This window comes from Bactrocera latifrons, unplaced genomic scaffold (genome assembly GCF_001853355.1).
Source record: "Bactrocera latifrons isolate USDA-ARS-PBARC rearing strain unplaced genomic scaffold, ASM185335v1 scaffold_39, whole genome shotgun sequence".
Taxonomy (NCBI): Eukaryota; Metazoa; Arthropoda; class Insecta; order Diptera; family Tephritidae; genus Bactrocera; species Bactrocera latifrons.
In genome coordinates this window covers 530,200-536,199 of record NW_017537034.1, presented here as the reverse complement: position 1 = coordinate 536,199, position 6,000 = coordinate 530,200, and the positions used below count along the sequence as shown (strand labels likewise).

The following is a 6,000-nucleotide window of genomic DNA, read 5'->3' as shown; positions in this document are numbered from 1 at the left end:
GGTTTCAACGTTTTCGTTCTGGTGTAGAGGTGGTCGAAGATGCGTCACGCTCCGGAAGGCCTGTCGTCGAAAATTCCGATAAAATCGCTGAATTGGTCGAAAGAGACCGGCATAGTAGCAGCCGTAGCGTAGGTCAAGAGCTGGGCATGAGTCAACAAAAAAATTTTATGAACAATTGAAAATTCAATAAAAATACCGCAATACTTTTTTGACAACCTATTATCACGATTTAGAAGTTTTCTAGTTTATAATCTGAAAAAACTGTCATTATTTACCACCCCAATAATGCATCAGAAGTCGAAGGAACCGAAACTTTTTCCTGTAAACTTTTTGTGTCTTAAAGAATTCCATTTCTGCACAATCGTCATTAGCCATTAGTCTTCATAAATTTTGTCTCATACGGATACGATGAACTTTTGCATTAAAAATCGCATAAATCAATTATTAATTAACACATACAGCAGAAAGAAAAGCAGCGGAAAAACTCTTATTTTTGGTGCAAGGAGGCGAAGAAGTTAAAATTTATTTTAATTAAGTGATAGCACAAATGATTTATTATTTGAATGTGATATTATATTTCTTTTCTTGCATTTTTGGTCAAGCCTTGGGGGAAATTTTTGCTTTCGTAAATTTTCTTAGGCCTTGCAAATACTTCAAAAGAAGTACTTTCTCATTAAACCGATGAAATAAATAACCTGAAGTACATTTATATTTTTTCTTAATTATATTTTCCATCAGCTGCAATCAATAAGTGTCATTAAAGTACAAACTTCCGACTTTATTCTCACAAATGAAAAAGTTTGCAACACGAAAATGATTTCACACTTAATTTTCGCTCCAAAAATTGACTTATCAGCACTTCTTTTTCTTCTTTAATCATAAAAATAATACATTATTGTTTGTTCTCGTACTTTCATATGTGAGGCTGTACAAATAAAAATAAAACGTGCGAACTCGCAACAACTTGCAACATAATAAATACTCTCATAGCAGAAGAGCGCTAATGCTTATTTTGTTTTAGTATTATTTGCCTTTTAACAGCAACAAAATGGCAACAAACATTTATGACCGCATTAATACGCTAGCAATATGCCAGAGGTAGTATGTGAGGTATTCATTTATTTCTTTTACAGTGATGTCTCAGCTCGCAGTGCACTGCTTGATATAATTCAAGCGAATGTAGAGTGATACTAATGTTGGTTGGTTTCATTAACTACCCTATAGTAAATCAAAGATGTAGTAGGAATGAAAGAAGACTGCAGAATTTTTGGAGACTTGTATGTGTAAAAAGCGTTCGAGTGATCTTTAAACTAATATTTAGAGATATCATGAAAATCCTTTTGCAGGCATTTAATTTCTATTTCCGACGCGCCAGTCACGAAAGAAGTGTCGAACTTTCTACATTTCATGTTCTTCCATACAGCTTCTGCAGATGGCGTCTGGTAGTATTTCCATACCCACAACAGGGAAAGGCTAGCCTCACTGTAGGTAAAGAAATCACTAGATTTCTTGCCATCGAACTTGGGCCAAAAGGTTTTTGCGACAGGGCATGTACCGATGGTGACCCAGCGCTGGTTAAGCTTCAACGATGCCCAGCTATCTAACAGTAGAAGTCAAGAGGATGCGGGAGCACCGATCCACTCCCGTTATATCGATAACTATTCTACCTTTCCTGCCTTTTCATTCTAGCTCATCAGCTTAACAATTTCCTGCCCGGCAGGCACGCTATTCAAGTGTTCTTAAAGCAGGTTGTTAACGACCAGGATGCATAGAAGAGGAGAGAGAACTATACCTTGTGGCGTTCCCCTACWCACTTTTGTCAGTACAAGTCAGATCAAGATTTCGGGAGTGCTTGTCTCAAAAAAGATTCGACTTTAATATGTCAAATAATATTTTTTCCAAAGCAAGTCATTCACTTCAGTGCGCCTCGCTCAGTGTGTGCTCGATGTAAGCAGCTAACTTAATAAATTCCAACAGGGGCTTATAGACGAATCGCACAAAATTATCACCGTGTAAATATAGCATAACATTACGTTCACACATTTATGCACATATATCTACACATATGTCTATTCCCACTCTYCTTCCAAATCCTACCCTAATAAGTTCCAACTCACACACTGTTGCATGCCAAGCGGTAATCAATCAAAGCATTGTCAGTCAGTCAGCCATTTAGTCAGCTACTTGGTCGTCGTTTGCTTGCGTTTTTATTGTTGTTRTCGTTTTTTCTGGTTCTTCAGCCAAATATCTTCATTAATGTAGCATAAAAGTAACATATAAAGTCTGAGTAGAGTTGAGCGCTTATTTTTCATTTCATTAACTTTTGCTAATAAATTATATACCGTGAGAGGTGCAGGTCTGACGGCAGTTCATTTGAAAGAGGGAAGTTAATTGTAATGGAATGCCTGAGTTAAGTTTGTGTCTATTTGTAGTGTGCGGGTTATATAGGATGGTTACCAAACGTTTTGCTACTGAAAAATAAATTTAATTTATAAAAAATTATTTTTGGTCCTTATTTAAGTGTTAAATCACTGAAATGTTCCTATTGCGGTGTTGCCATCAAATTCAATTAGGAAATTGAGATAAGTATTACAGATAATTCTTAGCYACATATTTTTCTCTCTTGTGTCCTTTTTTCTAACAAACAATGAAATTTTTGAAATAAAAATGATCCTCAATGTCTTTAGTTTGATTTTCATATTAAATTACTTCATTTATTTTAAAAATTTAATTGATTAAAACTAAGTATAACGGTGACAATTCTAGACCAAATTCAGTTAGATTTTKTTTTTTTGAGTTATTTGCAAGGCTTAACATTTTTATTGAAATAAAAATTTTAGTCAGGTGGCAACACATTCCATTAAATATTATCTGTAGGAAGCTTTATTAAAAACATTAGTTCGATTGCTATATTGTGGTTTTATTTTGGTAAGRTAATTTTTTTAAACAGGTGGCAACCTTTCTGGTTGCCTTTTTTTGTGGATCCCAAGCATGTGGCATCCGTCTCAAAAATAATTCAATCAGAAATAATTTCTTTAATTTTTAGTTTGATTATCAAATTAAACTATTCAACTTATTTTAGCTATTTAATTAGAAATTAAACAGGTGGTAACCCTAGACCAAATTCCCTTATACTTTTTCAATCTATGTATTTACTTTGATGCTTTTGTTGTAGTTACTTGTAAGCCTTATAATTTTTATTGAAATAAAAGTCAAATCAGGTGGCAACACTTTTAAAAATATAATATTTATTGGAACCTATATTGAAACATTCTTATTTCCCTATTATTTCGATTGTCATATTCTAGTTTTATTTTTGTAAAAAAAAATTGAAACAGGTGGCAACCTTGTACATTTTCCACCATTCGAATGTATGAAAAATGGAATCAACAAAAAATATTCAATTTGAAAAATGCCAATCACTGTATTGCACTTCGTACATGGCAAGTGTGACGGAATTTTGTTGCGCAACCCAATTTCGTTGCATTCGATTTATTTTACGGAATGCGTATTGAAGTTTCATTTAAAATAACTTGTCTGAAAGAAACTTTAAAATTCTTAACTTGTAATACACACACACACACGTCATCACATATTCACATGTCTAAGCTTATTTTGGTCACTCCTTTGCTTTCTTCTCGTTGTAGACGTGCGACATTAAAAATGTAGCATCTGCAAACTGCACTCAGACACGCAGCAAAGTCATTTCTATGCGCCGACAAATGGCAAACGATTTGCTGTCCGCAGCTGGCTGCTTCAAGTCAGATCTACTGCTGGTCCAAGTTGGCTGTAACAAAAGTTTACTCTTAATTCGCTTCCTTAAACTTCAAGTTTAACGAAATTTTTTTTTTTGGTTTTAGTTCACCTTTTATTAAGTAGCTCCTATCAATTACCAATCAGTTTTTTCCTTTTGCAAATTTGTTCTTCTACTTAGGTTGCTGCTGTCGTTTAACTTTCAATTTCAACGAAACACGAAATTGCCTTTTGCTAAGTCCACTCGCCTTTACTTTCCTGAGAAATAAAGAAAGAAATTGTCAAATTGCATTGGAGTCGTCACTTTCTATTTCGAACGATGTTTACAACAGACTTGCTTTGAAAAGTAACTGAAAATGCACATATTATTTCTGGTAGTTGTAAGCCTCTGCGCGTTCACTTCAGTGTTGCCTSGACATAGCGGCGTGAGATTTCTATTTAAAAGTGAATAAGAAGATTTATTTTTCTTAATATCTGAAATATCTTATATATCTTTAGCGATGTGATGGAAAAAATATTAAGACTGTGTTCATAATTTTAAAACTCTTAATTCATTCAAAATCTGTGTCAGCCCCTCAAAGGTGATTAGCCCTTGGCCTCAAGTCATTTGAGTTTGTTGAATAGCCAGAAGTCAMACGGTGCTAAATCAGGCAAAATGGTAGTGGCGACCCGATATTGGTGGGAAATTTGGCGAAAAATTCAACGAGAATCAATGCAGTTTACGACGGTGTATTAAAGGTATTTATTTTTAGCAATTTATCCGGTCGGAAGGAATTCGGAGTGCAACACACACGATAATCGCAGAAAACTGTCAACATAACCTCGATTTTTGATTTCTGTTTCGACGTGGGTTTTTCAGCATCGGCTCACCTTTGCCACGATWTTCGGCCGATTAATCGTTTGTTTCCGGGTCGTAAGCATAGATTCAAGACTCTTCTCCTGTAATATTATGTTTCATGACTTCCTGGTAGTCGGAAAGAATTGTTTCACAGACGTTAAGGCTTTTTTCTAAAAAAATTGAGAGATTTTGGAACCAATCGTGCCCTCACTTTTCTTAGGCACACATGATATTTCGAAATGGTTTTCAGTGATCTTTTAGATATCCCAACGTTGATGTCGACGGCAGCCCTGAACGTCGTTCCTCAGGAACATATTCTCGACTCTCTCTGAACATTTTGAAAAAACCAAATGAATACCTTTTCGAACATTCCAAGCGTTTCAGCACCAGAAGTTATATTCCGCACAAAAAATTTAATGCATCTTCTTTGTTGAATAGTTTAACTATTCATAAAAATTATGACATTTGATACAATAGATTTTTGGGAAATTTAATTTAAAAAGTCTTTTCAACCCACGGTGGTATGATCAATTATATAAAAGTTTTAGATATCCCGTCGGTTGGGCATTCAAAACTCCAAGTCCTGATTGACCTTAACTAACCTAACCAGAGTCTAATTCCAAGCATTTTATTAGCTACAATTCCTAACTACACCTACCTCACTTTGTGTAAGAGAATTTTTATTGTGAAATCTTAGATCTCTTAAACTTCGAGAAATTTGGAGTTGAGTATGAATTTACAACTGAGTCGAAATGAATATTGAAGCCATGTTCAGTCGTAAGATGCTAACCAGTATACGGGTATACTCACTAGCAAGTTAGAAATTCATGCTCGGAGTATATTACTTTCACTTTTATTTTCAGTTTATTTTTGGTTACATATTCTCTCAAATAAATCTACCCAGAACCGCTAGATATAAAGTAAAARCAAAGCTTAATAAGAACAAGTCCCATTGAGTATAAAAAGTTAACTATTGCTTGTTAAGAAATAATACCGAGCGAGGATGTAGTGCGATTAAACTTGTTTTAACACTGCGTTCTTTTGCGCATGTAACCAGGATTGTAGAATTATTTGCCGAGTAACAACAAGAAAAACTTCAGGGAAGCGTCTTAGAAATTCTGAAAAGCCTTCCTTTCTAGTAAAATTATTAGTAAAATTATTCGAAATATTACTGAAATCATATAAGACTTTGGATGACTACCAACTACAAATACCATGTAGTGTATGAAAGTTGAAAATTTTCGTGAGTACAAAAAAGCGCAAAAATATCATGCCTTGAATTTTCTCGCTCCCATCTTACTTCTGAAAATATTATTTATATATGGTTCTTTGTATACAACCATCTAGATTTTTCACATCATAATTTATGACAGCTCCACACCTTTGCTTTATGATAAGTGCTCTTCAGT

The 6,000-nt window shown here is 34.4% G+C and overlaps 1 long non-coding RNA gene across 1 annotated transcript in view; it reads left to right on the top strand.

Moving 5' to 3' along the window:
• LOC108972279 overlaps window positions 1-6,000 on the top strand; it is a 134,134-nt gene that overhangs the window by 64,763 nt on the left and 63,371 nt on the right. The gene's annotated exons all lie outside the window — the stretch shown is intronic.